This window comes from Perissodus microlepis, chromosome 20 (genome assembly GCF_051167445.1).
Source record: "Perissodus microlepis isolate ML-2025 ecotype Zambia chromosome 20, ASM5116744v1, whole genome shotgun sequence".
NCBI classification, from domain to species: Eukaryota; Metazoa; Chordata; class Actinopteri; order Cichliformes; family Cichlidae; genus Perissodus; species Perissodus microlepis.
In genome coordinates, this window is record NC_140480.1 from 17202551 (window position 1) to 17223721 (window position 21171).

A 21171-nucleotide genomic window follows, 5' to 3' on the forward strand; every position below is an offset into this window, starting at 1 on the left:
GCCAGGCGAGGTGAAAAATCCGGGTGGCGCTTAGTTGGGCGAGCTGAAGTGAAATGTTTTGGAAAGCTCTCTGGGTTTTTCGTTTTTTTGTGTCTCTTTTAGATTAATCGACAAACACTCATCTCCTAATTTCTTCCTCCTGCTCTGAGCCGTGGAGAACATAACCCTAGTGTGCAATGATGTCATTATGATACCATCTGTTTGTTGCACAGGCAGACGCAACATACACACACACACACACATTCATTCAAACACATGCACAAGATAGCAATGGATCAGATAACACACAGAGTGAGAGAACCTATGACATGCAGACCGTGCCCTGCGTATCAGCCACACGTCACGTTCGTGCTGCATGTTTAATGCTGCCTTATTGTGAAGAGTAAAAAAGGTGATTGTTGGCACGCTACAGGAAGCTTTGTATCTGTGATCCAAATACAGACTCCTGCTGTCACCAGAGGACAGCGCAGCTTTCTTTGCTGTCCACAGACTACATGCTAGAGCTACCAGGCTATCGCCATGTCTATCAAGGTCATGAGGGCAGATCCTTGATGTGGATATCTGTCAGTTCCATCTTCCATCAAGAGAAGGACACCCCACCCCACCCCCAACCTGCAATTTTTGCCTCAATCATTGACTGATGTGGCCAACTTGGGCCAGATCCAATATATGACAGAGGAAGGGGAGTCAGTCAGCTGACATTTGTTGACACAACCTGAGGTAAGACTACAGTACAGCTTTGATTTAAATTTGGACATGGACTATTTTCTTTGTTTAGTCTTCATTTGTGTGACGATGCACAAGCTGTCTTTGACAGTCACAAAACAACAGTGTAACTCAATACTTAATACCGAAGTACGTACACAAATAAATGGACTTTGGTAAGAAAAAAAAAATTCTACATCAACATCAAAATGAACTTAAATAGTAAAGCTACTGTGTATGAGTGAATGCTGTTCCTAGTTGCATTAATCTGGATTTAAATGGATGGTGGTGCATCCGTGTAGCAGCTGTCATGACTTGCAACTTTTGTAGCCTGAACCAATGACTGTCTAACAGGTTCAAATGTCAAAAATCCAATCCAATAAATTCCCATACAACTATATGTAGAGACAAGCCCGTAGCAGAAGTTACTGCAGAGTAAAAATAAAAAAAGGGAAAAAATGTGAAATAATACAATTTCAAATAGCAGTGCATTCTGTTTTGAGCTATTTTAATAATACTTCCATGAATATACTGCTAGTACCTGGTAAAAATGGAAAAAATAGCCATGTTTTCATTAAAATAGCTTAAACAGTTACTGGGAAGCTCTGCATTAACACAGTTCACAATGTGCTTAATATTAGTGTAGCCCTAAAGTCAACACCTATGTTTTAACAAAACTACAAAAGAAAAATCCATTTAAGGAATATAAACGACATCATAAAAGATCATATCTCTGATCTGAAGATTATCCAGGTGTGATTTAACATGTGTACTTGTATGCATGCCTGTGTCAGACTAACCACTTTGGCTTATGCATCAGATGTAGACTAACAGCAGGTACAAACAAAGCCACATGGGTAGAGAGGCGTGTGGCGCATCCTTGAGCAGGCAGAACCGACGTGGCAAATGAATTTGGAGGGGCGTAATAAGGGATGGCCCTGGGCTCCGGCCTGATTTCACAGCCACATCGTTAGGGTGAAGCAGCCCCAACCCCTGAATGAACACATGGCCACCGGCACGTACACACACACACACGCTTACACGCCGCTCAGCGCAACGGCCCTCGGAAAGACGATCAAGGTCAGTCGTCACGGCTCAGTCTAACGAGAGGTGACAGGTAAGAAAAGACACTCCAGACTTTACCCATTAAACTTACATTTTTAGTTAGTGTTTGTGTGTTTCATTGTGTGCGTGCATGTGTTTTTGAATCACGATCCAATCAGTGTGGGGCAGATACTGTATGCACACACATACACACAATACCCTCACTGTGACCTTCATGTACTTCCTGGCAGGCAGGTGTTAAGGCTGTAGGGGCTGAGTTGAGTGGCCAACAGGAGATGGTACTACGTTATTTATCAGCATGTTCAGGCATCACAAATGACTCTGATCGCTGCAGGTAACTCAACACACACACACACACACACACACACACACACACACAGAAACACAGAGGCTTTAGCTGTGTTTCCATGTGCCATGTGATTTGTTCAATAATTCAGTAAAATTACATGTATTCATCTCTTTCTGAGGCCACAAAGTATGTCAGAGTGATCTTGACATTTATTAATAGTGTGTTATTATTAAATGGAAGGAACAATGGGCTTTGGGGAAATTTTCATTCTTCCTTTCCAACAGGCTTGCCCCCAGCAGGAGAAAAGAGAGGCAAAGTAAGGCTACCCTGCAAGATATCAAGCCTGCAAACCGACACTAGCGGTGTGCTTTTACCTGCTAAATGTTTTCCTGGTGCTTGTTCATATTAGATTAAACTTTAGGAAAGTTTATGTGGTTGCTGTTTAGGGCTTGTAGTTTTGGTTTGTGTGGGCAGGATTTTTATCAAAGGACAGCAGTCATCTCATTTCAGCTGGACTTTAAACGCTTTAGCTGATTTTGTGGACATATGTAAAGCTGTGCCTCGGCAGACACGTTTTGCAGCTATCTGTCTCGCAAATAAGACAGATACACTCCGGTTATGATCAATCCAGGCTTCATCTTGGAAGATCGCATTCATAGATGGCACTTTGTTTTCTAGTTCATCTGATTCTAATTTATTAATTGTTTGAAAGAACAAACCACACTCTCTTACAAAAGATATTTTCCTCTGATGATGGCTGCTGTTAAAAACCATTCTGACAAATTCAATAGAGATGAACAAAATGAATCATGGTGTATTTTCAGTGGGTTAGCATCAAGTGTAAAACTCCAGTTCTGAAGCAAAGGCAGGAGTGCAGTTTCTCTCACGGCTTACAAAAGTAAGTCAGTCCCATGGTTCCTGTGATAAAAACGTAAACCAGGGGCGATTCTAGGATCAGAGCTTTGGGGGTGGTGAGCACCCAGAGAGCTGCCCAGCCAGGCAAGATAAACTTTACACGTCACAATGAGACGTCTTCCCCGTCTTTGTCAGTCCCTGCATTCTTAAATGTCTCCAGTCGTCCCAAGTTGTCTCTGAATGTCTCCTTGGTGCATTTAAACCCCTGTTCCTCCCTGTCCTCGTCGTCTGTTATCTTCGTCTCCGCTATCGGTCATCATAATTTTACCATCTCTGTGCAAGTCTGCAAATTTCTTTATTAAATCATAAGATTCTTAAATTCATCACGTCTCTCTGTACCTGGGTCCTCGTCACAAAACATGACATCACTGTTTTGCACATTTAAACACAATTTAATCCCCACATTTGTGAAAGAAATGCAAAACACTTTTTTGAAAAGTCTGTAACAAAACCATCAAATCTGATAAAGGTTATTTAAATGCTGCAAAAGAAGAATGTGTTGGAATAAAAAAAAAAAATACATATTCTAACCTTAATTACTGGGGGAGAATAATGAATGATGCTCATAGTGAGTAAAAAGTAAACTGACTGCATTTTTTGGATACATACAAAAACACTCCCAATAGAGCATAAATTATTACAAATAAATGACGGGGCTGTGGCTCCCCACACCCTCTAACAGATCATTACATGTAGGAACCTTTTAAAAACAAGCGCGTTCATGCTCACAGGTGTACACACGGGTGCTCACACACACAAACTACACCCTTTTTGGCTCCTACCTTAAAGCACACTGTGCGCTGTCGATCTTACGTGCTGCACAATAATGTTTAACATGTAGTATTTACTGTTATATTCCCATATATCATCGTGATGTTGTTTATGCTATTGCTCTAGTCTTCTTCTGCTTGTTTTCTCTTTTCTTTCTCAACAGGTGATCCAGGAAAAGAAAAAGAGAAAAAAAAACCCACAAAGACGAAGGTGATGAAGCAGATTTTCATTGTCTTTTCTCTCTATCTCTTTTCACCTTTTTCTTTCCCTCTCCTTCTGTTAACTTTCTTCTGAACTTTTCTTCTTGTTTTTCTTTCCCGTCCCCGAGTCCAGTCTGGCCTGATTACAATCAACTTAGAATAAAAATAACTAATAAAGATCAAATAAACTATGACAATCAAGTGGACCAGTATAGCAAAAGGCCCACTTGGGAAAGTAAATCTGTTGGGCATTTGTCTTGGCCTTCAGACAATAATTCCGATTGCTACAGTGCCAGACAGGACACAAAAAAAGGAGAAAATTTTTTTTTTACAAAATATTAATTAAAAAATATATATATAAATGGAGGCAACTTTGCCTGTGGTAGAATGTATAAAATGTATGAAAAAATCTTTACTGCAGATGCTAATTTTACTAATTTAATAATACTAATTTTGTGTTGTAAGATTTACGAGTTTCATGCTTTCATAGTGGTACTTGGGAGAGCTTGACATTTTATCAGGTGGTACACACTGTAAAAAGTTTGAGAAGCACTGATAAGTGTATGTGTGCTTTTGAAAAACATTTAAAGCTGCAGTACAGAATCTTTGAAACAAGCTAGCGTAAAACATTTTTAGAATATAAACAGAGCACTCTGCTGCTCTTTACAGCTCCTCACTCCACCAGGGCACCGTTTGGCACTTTCTGATAGTGTGCAAATGTGATGTACGTACTGCGGCAGTCATACAGACAACTGGACGTTCCAAAAGTTGGCCTACCTATTACTGGCTGACGTTTTTGTAGAGTTGTGGCTGAACCACATAAAAATATATCATTAATTTTAATCTCCCCAATCAATTATAATGTTATGTTGGAATGTTGTTAAAGAGGGTCAAAAATGTTTCAACCCAGTTTGTTTTGCAGATTCTGTATAACAGCTTTAATATAGGGAGAACACAACTTCCAGATTGTGAGAGTAAAATCAGGTTTTTTCTCTTTGTCAGTTTAACAGTTTCTGTTGTGCCTGTCACTATTCCCTGTCTGTTTTCTTACCTGGTTCTTCCTGACCTTGTACTTTCTCCTCACGTTCCCCTCTTTCCTCTCTCCCTCTTTGGACTGACAATCATACACAAATAGATTGTATTCAATTAGATGAAAAATTAAATTAATATGAAAAAATACTATTAAGATCACTAACAAAAAGTCCTCTCTCAGTGTACTTTCAACCAAAAGGCAAATAACCAAACCACATGAACATCTAATAAAAGATATAAATATTGAAACACTGATCCAACATTATTCCTGATTCACAGGTCATTTGATTTTACACTTTTACCTGAATGTGGCTCCTTTTTTTGAAAAAACTTTCTTATATCCATTATGAACCTGGCTGTCTCTCTGTACACACACACACACACACACACAACAGGTGTTCTAAGGTTAGCACCCCCAAAAATGGGCTAAAATCGCCCCTGACGTAAACCCAACATAGCAGCATTAAAAGCTACGTTTATAACCAGGTACAGTGAAAAGGGTTGTGGAATGCAGTCTGCTAACCAAGCTGGATAGCATTAACCCTCCACATTCAGATATGGCCATTTCCGGCTCCAAAAGAAGTTGAAAACAGCTAGGTGATGTCATGTTGTATATGATCATCTTTTATATACAGTATATGTTCCGGAGAAGGAAATAATGCTCAGCTTCATACAAGCTATGTTATGTGATTTCTGAGCTGAAGGGATAAATGAAGAGGATAGAGTTGAACTACATTTTCTGGTGAAACACAACATCAGCAGGAGGTATTGATGAGGTGAATTAGATTTTTCTTAAGCCAATGGGGAAAAAAACTGAAAAACAAAAATATTTTTTCACAGGTTTCTTTTTGTGAACTTTAGATGTACAAGGGTCAGAAGAAGGCAGACAGCACATGGAAAGGTGGACGGTTGTGAATGATACAAAATCAAACTCAACCTGCTCTGTCTCATGCAGGCAGCTCAGTTAATCTTTCATGTTTTTATTATTGACCATACATTTACATGAAGTTTGCCATTTTTACTGGTAAGACTTTTCGTAATGCTTTCTCTCTTAGTTCCACTCACATGTTTTAAAGTAATTTATTCTCGTGTGAAGTGAGAGAACTGTGAGCAGAGATCATTACTAATGTGTTTTTTGTTTTGTTTTTTGACTTCATGGACAAAAACAGGTATTACGTCCTCTGAATCTGCTGGATATTTTCTTCTCGGTGCACAACTATGGGTCTTTGTATTAACTGTACCCATGCCCCTCGTAAATGTGCTTTAAGGTATTGTGATATGTTTGTGTGTACCTTAATGACAGGACTGCATGCAATCAAAATACCTATATTTTGATTGCATGAAATACCTTTATAAGAGAAAAGATGCCTCCTACCAGATTTAACTATATGTTGTTATCCATATGTATGAGCTATGAAAAATAACATAAGCTATTAAATATAAAATACATCTATAGATACTTAATTAGAACAATATCATCGAATACACCAATACATAGCTTAAAACTCCTCTGACCTCACTCCCACCCTGTAAAACTATACATACACACACCCCATTTAATAACCAAACTACCGCATGAATATATAAACACAATATAAAGATAAAGGTAAAATTGCTGCCGGTGATTCATATTGACCAGACTGATTTCTATTGCGATGTGAGAGGTTGGTTAATGGCTTAATGTTCTTAAATGAAAAGGAGAGTTGCTCGGATCTTTAAAAGGTGGCGGTACAGTACTGTGAAGGACTTTAAAGACAAGAAGTGTGTTGTGATTATCAGTCTGCATCCCTGCATCCTTTTTTTAGAGTTTAGAGATCTTAATGGGGTGGTAGTTCGATCCCTGGACTGAATGCCAAGTGAAAATGGAATCTAAATGTGTGTAAATCTTAGTTAGATAGCACTGCTCGCATGGGTGTGAATGGGTGACTGAGGCATATAAAGCATGTTGAGCGTTCAAGTATAAAAGCAAGTCCATTTAAAATGTGCCAATGCTAGCATGCTGACTAATATTTCTTTTGTTAGACGTATTTAAGCAATGCACATTTAAGCAGATTATACTTTCCCAAGTAAAAGGCAACGAAAAGAGTACCAAAGAGTAACTCATGCCTCAGAAAAGTTGCAAAAAATTAATGAGAGCATAATGCAGAGAAGCTCACTGTATTTTATTACACTAAACACTAAATTTATTTTTGTTTTGCTTTACATAAATTAAGATGTTTCTATAATAAAATGATGTAGAAAACACTACAAATTTGCTGTATAAAAATTCATCAGTTTTCTAGATGAGTACCGTAACCCTGTTCATGTATAACCCCCAATGGTCCAAGCCTACACCCATGCATGTCAAGGAGTTGATATTATTGTAGTTTCATATTTTAATTTAACTTTGAAGCTTTAAACTTTAAGCTATAAAGTGATTTGATTGTTTGGTTCAGACCCAGAGAGATACAATAAATGATATGACAAAGTATCGCTGCAGTCGGATACCCTCCTGACCCCTTCATCAGCGAGTGAATTTCTAATATAGTAAAGTAAGCTTGGGTTGTCTAGAGCTTGTTTATTTTTTGAGTCAGTCGGTCTCATCTGGTTATGATGGCAAGTTGTTCCTTACAGATTCATGCAAAGGCAGGCACAAAGACTTGGTCTGCATCCAGATGGCTAACCTTAAAGACAGCACACAGCAGCTGTCCTCTCTACCATAACTCTCGTGATGACTAGTAATACAGGATGCATCTGACATTTCTGGTGACAGCCTCGAGCTCAATGAGGAAGCAGGGGACGCTTGATAATCGCCACTGTGACACCATTAAGGCGACATTTAGAGACCTCCCTTAGACAGTTATCAGAAGATAAAAGATCGTTTTATCTCAGAAGCTAACTCACACTGTAAAGCTGCCTCCGTTGTGGTCACTGGCTGTTTGCGGGCATTGCCAACTTCCCAATCAAGACATTGGCTTACACTTGCTATTTGTCTTTGTGAGCAATGCTTTCTCAGCAGAGCATTCCTGAGTGACTTCATCTATTCCTTTTACTCATACCTTACTCACATAGCATGCATCATCCTAGAATATGCTTGGTGTGGATGTTTGCATTGTGAGTCTACTGAGAGCTTTTGTTATGCGACTTTTTCACTTTAAAAACTGGAAAAATTCAACCAAGAATGATGACACAATATGAGGCGTCCTTGAGGCTCAGTGCACTATGCAAGCTGAAATCCAGTACAAAATCATCCCGTCTTTCTTCCTTCTTTTTTATAGACAGTCTAGTAAAGCAGGGATGCTATAAAAATAATATTAGAAAAATAATGAGAAGTGGTATGGAGGTTTTGAATGAGGCAATAATATAACTGGGGTTTTTTTTTTTTCGTTTTTTTTTTTAACTAGAAGCAGCCCTGAATGACTTTCTTGTCCTGTTAGTCTCTGTTGAAACATCATGTTCCCTGACTAAATGAAATTAAATCAATCACAACATGATCATCAGTTGGCTTAGTGTTTTCAGCCATCCACTTTTCAATTTCAAACTGAGCCTCAAACTGTATTAATAACTTATTAAGTTGGATAATTACATTACGGGCCATGCGTGCGTTTATATATGTGAGCACATCATCTTCTCTCCGATGGATTTGCCTGGCAAATCAAGTTAATCACAGCATTGAAAGCAATAATGAGTGTGGCATGCTACTCAACAAACTAACAAACCCATTAGGTAGTCTGCCTGTCTCTAAGTCGAAAACCTTATATTCATTAGACAGCAATTCAGAGCAGAAAATGAGATTGAGATCCTTGATGCAACAGAAAAACACATCCCCACCCCGAAGAGAAAAGGAAAACAAAACCAAAATGGCAGAGAGGAGATCGAAAAACAAATTTCTAATTTTGTCCATGAAGTGAAATAGGAGTTGATAATTAGTCTGGGGTAAGAGGAAGACGTTACAGACACAGCAGAATCAGTTTTCAATCCATTCCTCTAGCTGTCCAATTTAACACAGCTGCTGGAGCCTATAGTGCCCAGCAGTACTGTATGAGTTTATGTAACTCCAGGAAGCATGGGTGTGAAAAATGGTGTCGTGAATCCATTTTGCAGGTTTCTACACTTTGCTTTGGGGATTTAGCGCACTCCTCCAGCGTAATACATCACAATGATCAGCTTCATGCTGGTTCTTTCAGGTACGTGTGACAAAGGAGGCCATGTTAAAGTCACAATGGTGTTAAGCATCTCTATAAGTCTTTTTGAAAATGTTGTGTGCGTTTGGAAAGCTCAGTCCTGGGGCACTCCATGAAATATGGGCCAAATTTGATCACTTTGCTTGTGCGTGTGCATAAAATGTCATTTTTAAAAAATGTCGGCACACTTTTTAAAAAGAAACAAAAGTTTGTTCTACGAATTACCCAGCAGATGTCCATGTGAGGATGCAAATATCACATGCCAGAGGACTCAATATTAACCGGTCTTTAACCTGTCAGCTGCATGAAGGTCCCGTGAATTAATGGACATATTGGTTTGTTAAGTCCTCTCTGGAAGCCTCAACCTGGGCATTTTGCCCCTTGGCATGTTGCTCTTCAAACCTAGACACAACAAGCATCGGGTTGATTGAGGAGCCGGGGATACTGCATGTTCATATGCTACCAACTGGTCAACTACAAAGCAGACAAAAGATGCCTCACTTTTCTGTGTATCATTCTCTAAATAGTCCCAAACTTTACAAACTGAACATCGTGCTGTCTTAAATCCACAACCTTATCAACAGAGCTCAGGAAAATAATTACAGAGGGCAATTAACAATTCAAAAAGTATGCCCATCCTTTATATCGAGTACTCAAAAATGAACATATAAATATGTAAGTCAATGTCAATGACATGGAAAGTTACCTGTATTTACAAACCTTTACATCAGATGTTAGAAATCAACAGCTGTCATCTCACCTCTCCACTCCATCACTTGCTCCACAGCACACAGCCCCCACCACCTCCCACATCTCCCCCATTTCCCACTCTGTCTTTTTAACGGTCAGTCCTTCTCTCCATCAGCCCACCTCCCCACTAGTAAACCTGTCAAGCCCTCTTGTCATCTGATTGTTCACCTACTGCATTTCTACGTCTTTGGGCTCTATATCGCAACTCTGCTTTACAGGCCAGCCGATAACGCACGCTGGAGAAGGTGAGATGCAGAGTTTGAGAAGAGAGTATTTTGCAGCAAAAGAGGAGTGTGGTGTGATGGTGGATTAAGAAGGAGACAGTAATGGCTGTGGGCTATGGTCACTTTTCAATTAATCCAAATGAAATGCAGTTAATTTTAGAGGAGCTGTGAAGATTTGTACGGCGGTGAGATAACTGGACTTAAGGGAACTGAAACAAAGAAATAAATTACAACAACGGCAATAACCATCAGTGTTAATGTCAACGTAATGAGCACGATCCACATCACCATCAAATTACCTTGAAACGTATTCTGATGGAAAGATGGAAAGCAGTTTAAACATATTGAACCACTTCTCCAACACTGAATGCCTCAAATCTCTCTGTCTCTCTGAATTAACAGAGCAGCAGCAGCGACTTCAGTTTTCAATTCAATTTCAATGTATTATCTATTAATAATTTTATCACTTACATCTGATATTAAAATGATTCCTCATGGCCACAATCTGACCTGATGACAGTAACCTCAATATTTAGCTTAATAACTTCCATATTCCAGGTGCAGAGAAGACATGCTTTTGTTGACTGGGGCCTAATATTTTTTTTCCAATGATAAGCAAACATAGTTGCTGCTACTTTTTACATGGCTCGCTGAAGTTAGCTGGAAGAGGCAAATATTGGTGACCTGTGGTCACGCCGTGCTGATTCCATTCACAACTGAAGTGTTCTGGCTAATATGATTGTAGTGAATAAGTGTGAATGAGTTCAAGAGGTCAGCTGGGTGAATGGTTCTTCTCAGACACCACAGATTTTGGGAACTTTTGGAATATATTTGTATAATATATTTATCTTTAAATTCTGTGTTTTATTTTTGATATTTGAGATAATTACATTTCACAAACAGCTATACAGATACTTTTGTTTGTTTTGAATGTTACTATACTTTTTGCCTTCTCCAGTCAGAAGAAGCTTCGTCTTCATTGTGCATTCACGCTCTGCCATCACTCTGACATTCTGCTTGACATTCAGGTAGCATAGCAACATGACAACATGCCCCTACAGCCTGGTGTGAGAATATAGATGCTTTTTGAAAAGGTTGACAAGAGAGAGAGTAAGTGAGAGAGGGGAGAGAAGAGATGAAGAAGAGAGGAAAGGAGGAGGAGCAGGAGGAAGAGGAGGGATGGAGTGTGTAAAGCCCTCCACAGATTTTCTTCTTCTCCTTTTCAACTAACCTCCAGAATCCCATTTGAAATTTAAAGCTCCTCTTTTTGTGTCTGAAAATACCTTTACACACACTTCCATAAATACTGCCCAAAGGGAGAAGACTTCAATTCCCCCCTGCTGACTTGCATGGTTCAACAGGGATGAGCAATTATAATGGAACTCACATGTGTACATCAAACATAAATTATACGGCAAATATTTCATTCACTGTGCACACAAGCTATACTCTACTGTATATATGAATGCAGTAGAAAGCATAAACAAAACCTAAATTCCACACTTCATATTGATTTAATGTGGACAAGCAGGAAAATATAAATGAATGATTTCTATTGTAAATTGTGGTGAAGAAACAGAGCACACATAAAACATGAAGCACTGGTCAGGGGGTTATGTAAATGCAGTTTTTCTTCTCAAGCACAGAATTTAAATTCATAATTCATAAAGATTAAAGCCAAATTTCAAATGAGGCAGTGCCCCCTTCGATTGGTAGAAATACAATAGCCCAAAGAGCTTCTCATTTCTCCATGATTAGACAGAGACCAGATCCTGTCCCTGGTGACCAAATCAATACATCTCCTGATTTCATCCTGCCCGTTAGCCTCCAGTAGCTTGAAGGAAAATAAGATCAGGTATGGAATATCAAGGTCTCCAACCACAGGCACGAGCCCTATCTTCTCCTCATCACAACTACTGTTACATTACTATTACATTATGTTTTCACATACTTTAATGGATTTATTTTCTCCTTTAAAGTAATACAGTTTTGTATATTCAGACTATGCAATTAAAGAAGTAATCATGCGGCCTAAATGAAAGATCATTAGCAACATATATCTGCATCTTGGCCAATGGATCATATCGGATGACAGTTGACGATGGATTATGGGGGTTACACCACAGATACACACACACACAAATTGGCCCCGCCACGTCGATTTCTTGGAGCCAGAGAAGACCGTCAACAGGGTGGATTACTAAGATACCAGGCTTGATGAGCCAGAGACACAGAAACCTGCTCATTAGCGATAGGTTTAAAACAATTTCAGTTTAATTTGAGTCACAAAAACTGAAGAAAAACCCTTGAGATGAGCAGCTCTGTCATTGCCATCTTGGCTTTTTGAAGCTGGATGTGAAAAGCAAGGGGTTCTAAATTTGGAACTGTACGCTAATTGGCTGATGACTTATCATGATCATCATAATGATTATATGCTGGATAATCCTCATTGGCAAGATTTGCAACATGATATGACCCAAAATGAGTGACTGAGCCCCTCAGCATGTATGTAAAGTGTTTACAGAGTTCAGGGCCAAGGGTTGTCTTCCCTTCTAGACTTCTAGAATTGGAAATCTTTTGTCTGAAGGCATATTTAAGGCATCCTATGGGCTTTTCAGACCCACAGGTTGCATCTGTCTTTTATTTATTTATTTATTTAGGACAGTGCATGTTAATGAACGTAAATGTAAAAAAAAAAAAAATTACATGAATGTAAACATGCCAGATTATAGCCAAAGGCTAATTTCCATCATTTATATTGTTATATGTTCTGAACCAGCCTCAAAGTGACCATTCCAACAACAGTAGTTTTGGGCACTGCAAACTGGACTAAACCCGAATAGAATAGAATAAATAAAAAGCAGAAAAATGCTCAGAAGGAATATTATGCAAACTGTTACTGCAGCACAGTTATCTAACAGCAATTCCCAACCAAAGACGCTGCCTTAAACTAATCTAAATTTTAACATCAGCCTTGTCATAGATCATAGACCCTGATTACAATCTATACTCCAAAGATACAGTACGCTTTTCACTTTAAAACTGACTCAGGCCTATACTGACTGTAAACCCATTAATGGCTTTCCGGCCAAACTTTAAGATTAAAAAAAATTTCAAAGGCCACAAAAAGTGTCTCATCTTCCCAGAAAGGAACAGCAGGCCACTCCAGACTTTATCACTGACTCCATGATGCAATTAGCCATCATGGTGGTGCAGCTGTGGTTCTGCTGATTGTATTAGAGAATCAGTGATGTCTTTCTGGACAAAACCCCAGAGATTCAGAGAGGGACGCTCACACAGCACTAAAACACAATAAAGAAGAGTGGCAAAGCCCACAGCTCTCTGTGGGTCTGCTCTTGTTTGGACTAACCCTGAAAAATGGGAAGGGTTTTTTTTGTTGTTGTTGTTCTGCTGGGTGGTTTTTGTGTGTGGGCACGTGTTTTTTTTTTTCTTTTTGGGGGGTGGGGGGGAACACAGGGAGAAACCGACAGTCAGCTCCAAACAATACACATACTCACGCACCACTGCACACGCAAAACTTCCAGAAGGATGCAGGCAACTGCTGGGAGGAAGGCCCCGGGGTGAAGTGACTTTTGACATGAACAGCAACATATCATACCCCCAAACAGACACACACAGATCAAGCGTCACCATCACCATCCTCACCCACCCCTGGGGGACAGTGAAACAGGCAGGCAAGGGAGATAAGACATCCTTGCCTTTACCCCACCACCTTTCAGTTTCACCCCTCCAATGTCCCTTTTCCCTGAATGCCTGCCCCAAGTAGACAGCCAGTGTGTGTGCACGCACACATGCTATCTGATCAATCTGTGGCAGTGACACACACAGAGGTAAAACCCATTAAGGGCCCTGAAAGCCACTCGATCTAGGGACAGCAGACCTCCCTCAGAGAGGCAGCAGCTAAGTTTTTACAACAATGGGGTTAGAGTAATTAGAATGGCATTTGCCTTCTGGAGGAAATGCAGGGGGGGGGGAGTAAAGAACAGAGAGGCGGGAGGAAGATGTAGAGTGACAAAGAGAGTGGCAGCAGAGTTGCACTGTAAGATAGTTGGAGAGGAAGACAGAGAAAGAAAAGGTTCCCCCAGAGTCCAGCTATAACCCAGTCTATTCACTGCAGAGGTTGTAAAGATGGAGGAACAATCAAGGTGGAGATACAATGAAAAGATGGCTGGAGGGAAGGGAAAGATCACTCTGCGGTCATGACATGTGAGAGGGAAGGTTTACTGCTGCAGAGCAGTTAGGCATTAGAATATTAGATCAGAGTGAGAGCTCTTGAGGTTCAACAAAGGGTCTCATCCATCAATATTCCCCTTAAAGTGAAGCCTTTAAAGATGCTGCTGAAACAAAGAACTAGCTAATTTGGCAACATCTTCAAATTTCACTTATAATTACACAGGGTAAACTGTAAATGTATTTTTATACACCCTGGATTTTGCTGTGCTTAAAATCCCCCTCTGTCCCTATTTGTTCCCACTCAATGTGACCAGGAGCCTAAGATCAGATCTAATTACAGAAGTCAATCTCTGTGTTGTCAGCAGGATGAGGCTCAGATTAGGACTGGACCATATGGCTTCTTGGGGCAACTGAAGCTTCCACGTAACACTGTGTGGTGACGTTAAATACACACACACACACTTACACATACTTGCAGGAACTTTGGCTTACTCATACCACATGAAGAGAAGTGAGTTAACCCTGCTGTCAGACCAATATGTCCAAGAGATGATGCCATTAGAAGGGATTTTAAATTGACATACTTTTTTTATTTGAGTTTATTACGAGTTCATATATGATCTAATTTAATGGGATAAATATGAATATGAAATATAGATTTCTTATACCACTTTTAAGTTAAAAGACAGGGAATCAATCTTGCCAGTGTGTAATCTAGTTTACCTTATTAAAGCTGCACTAAGTCACATTTTTATGGATACTGTGAACACCATCACTTGCAGTGGAAAAAAGCTTTCCCCCCCTCAGTTTGAGGGAACTTTTTAGCATCCTGATTTTTAAGAGTTTCTTGCCCCAGCTTTGCTGTTTTGGTTCACTGTCACCAGTCTTATCGGCATCCTTTTGGACAGCAAACCCCAAACACTTAGGAATGCACTGTACATTACTGTTCAAACAAACCAGACATATAAAATCTGCTACTAGTTTGTCCATTAATTCCTTAAATAATGGCAGAAAAGCAAAATAAAGGCTAAGAGAGCAAACGGTAATCAAATAGCCAACATGAGGACATAAGCACGACTACTAATTAATTCTAATTATCTTCTGTGCTTCCTCAGCAAGTAAATATACTACAATCACAGCTTTATAAAATTAGATCATGTTTGCATGGACAGTATGAAAACACATGCAGGGCCTTAAGCCTACATTCTTCTAATGGCCAGCAGAGGGAGACTCTTTTGGTTTCAGAAAAAGTCCCAAGTTAGAAATCTATGGTAAAATGACTCTAAGACTTTACTAAACACTTTCCTGAATAAATCAATACAACACAGGGGTTTGTATTGTTAGTCTCACCGCTTTTTTTTTAAACACTGCATTTACATTGTTACTTTTTACCTGGTGTCATGAAAGCATAGTTCCTACTTTCAAAGACTGTTGAAACAGAAAAACTATCTTTGATATGATGGCAAAAAGCTGCTTCCACGTGCAATTGTGGTTCAGTTAGATTGACTTGTAAATTAAGAAACAGTTTTCATGTTATTGCCAAAAAAATAAAACAAATACATACTTGTTAGCACAGATCACCCCGTGCGTGGGGCTAGACGGCGCTAACGCGTTAACGAGCTAACCGTGCTAACACATTGACGCCGTGCAGCCCCACGCACGGGGCGATCTGCACTAACTTGCTAATGGAGATTTTCCACGTTAATGCGGTTATGTCGTTAACGTCATTTTGACGAGATTAACGCTGACAGCACTAGTTTATATGCATAAATTATGTCTTGTTTGAATTTATGTGTCATGGTGCAAGAGGTCAACAGTTTGAGTCTCTCTCACTGGGGTGACTTTCTTTTCTCTCCATCATTAAAGTTTTTTTTTTCATTTTGTTTCAATCAATAAAAGAATTAAAGGAAACAAACACCTCTTGCTAGAAAATCCCCCCAAAATACATTGAGGCAAAGCTCTAGAGGAACATCCAACAGAGACTTAGGCTGTGTCTGGAATGTCTGCCCAACTTTCATTTTAGAACTGTTTTTCAACCAAGACTCGGGATCAAGAAAACACGGCCAGTCAACCCACAAAATTGTTTTATTTTTGACAAAGTTCCCACTGGTCCCCCTGTGCCGTTCTGATTTTAAAAGTCCTTGAATTGTCCCTTTCATATTCTCAGCCTAAAGACACAGAGAACCTAGTCAGATGTATTTGTTAGTAAAGTCAGTCTGTGATTATATCAAAATATATGTCCACAAGTCACTAAGCTTTCAATAAGTCTGCTAAGTCTAGACAGCCTTGAAAGTGCCCGGGCAGATCTTTTTTTCCCTGCAGAGTCTACTTGTTGTTGATTGTGTTTACACCTGGCTACGCACAGAACAACAGTTTGCTTGTTTAAAACTGCAGTCCAACTGATAAATCATCTCCTTTGGCAAAAAGATACAGCAAGCCAGAAACATTGTTTTGCAGGAAAACTTAGTGGCATAAATAATGAGTAAACCCTGGCTACGCCTGTTTGGCCCTGCAGTTGCAGCAAGGCTAATTAGTCCTTAAGGGAGAAAAACACATTTTGAGAAGAAAATGAATGATCCTGAACTAATAAAATGCAGTGATAACAGAATGGGAAAAACCTAGAGTGAAATGATCAAAACAACAAAAGACTGATGCAACAGTGGTTAATGCACTTCACAGAGTGCGCGTGAGAGAGAGAGGGCTAGAGAGAGAAAACAAAAGAAAGGCAAAGTCTTCTTCATTTGCTGGATGTGTGTTATTGACGGGCAGTGTTAGTGTCAAAGAGGAAACAGACGCAAAGAGAAACAGATGCAGAGAGGAAAGAAAGGGAATTCAGATCAATAATGGGAGAGGGGTCACCGACTCTCTTATACACACACAGTCCCACTAATCATGTCTTTAAGGCCTGGAAAAGAAATATGATCGTATGTTGCCACTCGAGTTTTTAAACATACAGCAAAGTGATAACTGTCACTCATACTTATGCACAGAGATTTATTTGTGCTCATATTTGAGGTGTAACCTACAAATCGTTTTTCTCATTCATTTTTTTCCCCATTCTGTTGTTTTATTGTAAGCAAGCACACAAATTAGTTCGCAAGTATAGCAGTTAGTGAAGACACTGCCATTCAGGTTAGAAGCTTAGTACAGTGCTGCAGTTTCTCTAATGGTCACTTGAGCCTGGCTTGAAAAGTGGCCCATAGAGTGCCATATTAAAATATAATCTTACACAACTAGCACATATGCAGTCTGGAACAAAAAATGTTTTGCTCTACATGGATGGTTTTCCCTACAGAACACCTATACAGTGGCTCCATTTTCTTTTTTTTAGCACTCATCCATATGGATACTATCTACAGTTGGGGCGTGGCTGAGCCAACACTGTCTGCTATCCTTCTCCTCCACTAATTCTAGTCACTAAACTGGACATCTCTACACTAAAGTGATCATCCACATTCCCATTCAGTGCTATTTGGTGTACACAGCAATACAACGGGCAACACAGTGAAGGCAGTTTATTATGTATTCAACAGTAAGTGAATGCTTAACCCTTAAATTAACTTGAAAAAAACATTTAAGTAAGGATTGACAGACCTTGTCTGTCATCCATCAGTGGAAAGTAGAATTTGAATTGTTCTTGTTCAAGGTGCTCTTGGGTCCAAGACTCCAGACGCTTTCTTCTTATAAGCTAAAGTCCCTAACCAAGTCTTGTATGCATCAGTTTGTTTTTTTAGAAGGAACATGACTAAGCCATGATGGCAAAAAAAAGCATTTATTGCATTTATTGCTAAAAAAAAAAAAAAAAAAAAAAAGGCCTTTGGAATTCTTTCATTTTAAGACCATGTGAGTTTAAAATGTGAACAGCAAGTGAAAGCACCAATCACATGTATTTCAATACATAAAAGACAGGGAAATACATACGGTCCTATTTTTTAAAAAAAAGCAATTGCCACCTACCTGACTTTTTCTTTGGGGTTTTTTGGTCCAAAAGTAATTACATGTGCTTAACTGCAAGCAATAAGAGATCTCAAAAGGAAATACATTTTGCCATCTAAAGACTCTCAAAAACAGATGACAAACAAAGTTATCGACTTCTATTAATCTGGAAAGTGTTGCAAAGTCATTTCTAAGGCGAATCACAGCGGGGGCTATTATACAAAATTGGAGAAAACTCATTCATGATTTAACAATGGGAAAGAGACTTAGGGGGAGAGCCAAGGTGAAAATCAGCGCTGACCAAAAACAGCACAAAGGCTTTTATACAAAGGCCAAAAAACTGAGATTAAAGATTAAAATTGTAAGTGTAACAAATATACAAAAAATAAGAAATCAGGAAGGGGGAAATACTTCTTCACAGCACTGTAAATGACATTTGTCAGGGAATCCTACTGTGTATCACAAAAGATTAATTATTTTAGGCATACACTACCTCCATGATAACATGCATGATTGCACAGTATATCTTTATGATTACAGTCAAGTATGTGACGACAGATAACGGCCTTAAGCCTTGATGCATACAGATGCAAACACACACATCAAAGTGGATAAATGTAAGTCAACACATCTTGTACAGACCAAGATGTAAACTAAAGAAAGCCCCATGCAAAAGAATGAATACTAACTTTTTACAACCAAAAAGGATTTCCTAGATTTGACAACATGATCTAAGCTGGTTTATTATACTTGCCGAGGGCTCTATTTATATATACAATGCCTGTGCTCTAAGCCTTTTCAATATATGTGATAATGGGATTCATTGCTTCCCCTCCTTTGCCCCTTTTTATTCTCCTTTCCCTCTGCCCGTCAGGAACGTCCATCCGAAAAGGAAGGTGCTGCATTTAAATTATGCTGGCAGTTTACTGTAAGGGTCCACTGGGGAAATCGAAGAAGAGACAGAGAGGGTGGGTTGGTGGGGGAGGGGTGGTGGTGTAGAACAGAGTTATGGGAAATAGGGTGTAAGCAAAGTATGCCTACAGATGGGGGAGGATACTGACGGAGATGTTGGGAAGAGGTTTAGTGGGCGGGCAAGGGAAGTGGCAAATGGGAAGTGGATGCAGAGGAGTGAGTGAGTGAGTGAGTGATAACAGAGGAAGTCACTGAGGGCAAAAGATGAAGGAAAGGAATAAATTTTGAATGACATGGTGACTGAGAGAGAGGGACAGAGGAGGTTAGAGAGAGGTTGTCCAGTCAGAGGGTGTGGAGGTGACGGTGTGATCCCTCCCCATCCTCCCTCCTTGATCTGTGTTGTTCAAAACAGAGCATATATTTGTGGACACACTCCTGCACCTTCTCCCTCGTGTGGTTTCTGTTGACCATGTAAACCACTGTCTACTCCTCCTTTCTACTTCTACTGATGGATAACAAACAAGCTCAGCCAATCCCAAAATGGTCTTTGTCATCCGTGCAGTAGAGGACTGGTGCGTTTTTGCTATTTACATGCAAATAGAGCCCCCACCCCACCCAAAAAAACACCCCAACACCATGTCAATCCTGCATGTATACGAACACACACACGCACCTTACATCAACCTCTCTTACCTCTAATCCAGTCTGTCATGTCCTGTGTTTATTTTATTTTAGGGGTGTATTTATGATGTGTGTGAGCATCTGCTTACATATAACGGCTGTTGGAAAGTTTCTAAATACCTGCATTTTTTTTTCACATTTTACTGTGATACATATTTTATTTTAAAGCTGATTATATTTTGAGCAATTATTTTTTTAAAAAAATTCAAAACTTTAGATTTTTAAAAACTGATAAAGCTTTTCAGACTACTCCTCACAGAGGTTTTTCAAAATTCTACAAAAGACCTGCTGGGCCTAACATGCCTGTATAATTTATTATATTTATTTTCACATCAGGTCTCTCTTTATTTAAAAAAGAGAGGCTTTGTGTAAAGGGGACAGAACACGGGCATGCTCAATTTATATAGACCCCAGGGATAATTATGATGCATTCAATTCAACTCAGAGGTTGGAAATAGACCTCCTCAGAAAAGTATGATGGGACAGCTGCTAAAGTCAGAATGCCAACTGTGAAACTCACATAACTTAAGAAATTACATCATACAGTAAACATTAAGTTTACTGAGTTATTAAATGACACTAGCTTTATTAGTAAGTGGTAGAGATTTTATTAATATATGATAAACATTAGTAGATAATATAGCTTATATCATTTAAATATATAGTCTGTTTTATTCAATATACAGGATATATTTATAAATGATTTCTTTTTTCTTTTTTTCAGATTTGTCACACTTAACCCTGTTCGACGTTTTCTCCATTTGTGGATAATGCCTCTCACCGTGGTTCATTGGAGTCCCAAAGCTTTAGAAAGGCTTCGTAACCCTTTCCAGACTGATAGATGTCACTGACATTGTTCTCAGCTGTTGCGTTTCTTTAGATCGTGGCATGATGTGTAGCCTTTGGAGATCTCTTACCCTACTTCACTTTATCAAGCAATTAGATTACTGTTTTACAAAAAAGCTGAAAAAATAGTAACACACATTATTTTTTGATTAAGATGCCAAATTACAGTTATTAACTTGTGTTCCTGAACAGAAAGATTCATTTTAATGGTTGAATCTTATGCTTATTTTCTGACTTCTTACAGAAATCCAGTGTGCCAGCTGAAGTCTGAGCATAAAAATGTAAATTCAGTGTGTTATTTTCCTAATAAATAATAATAGTTATTGACATATTTCTAAAATATTTGTATTTTCTTCTTTTTATGACTGGTGTTCTAATTATTACACACATTTACACAAGTATTTGTATTTCTTTACTTCCCACCTCTGTGGATGAGTAAATGACACAGACTTTCTTAATAAATAGCTTGTTTTTTATAGAAAAATACA

The 21171-nt window shown here is 39.1% G+C and overlaps 1 long non-coding RNA gene across 1 annotated transcript; it reads left to right on the top strand.

Annotated features, from left to right (window-relative positions):
• Positions 1-283: 283 nt before the first annotated feature.
• On the top strand, positions 284-20968 carry LOC146364348 (uncharacterized). The gene is made up of 3 exons (XR_014798928.1): positions 284-2104; positions 3909-3955; positions 20562-20968. It is a non-coding gene; the product is annotated as an uncharacterized LOC146364348 (long non-coding RNA).
• The last annotated feature ends 203 nt before the right edge of the window (positions 20969-21171 follow it).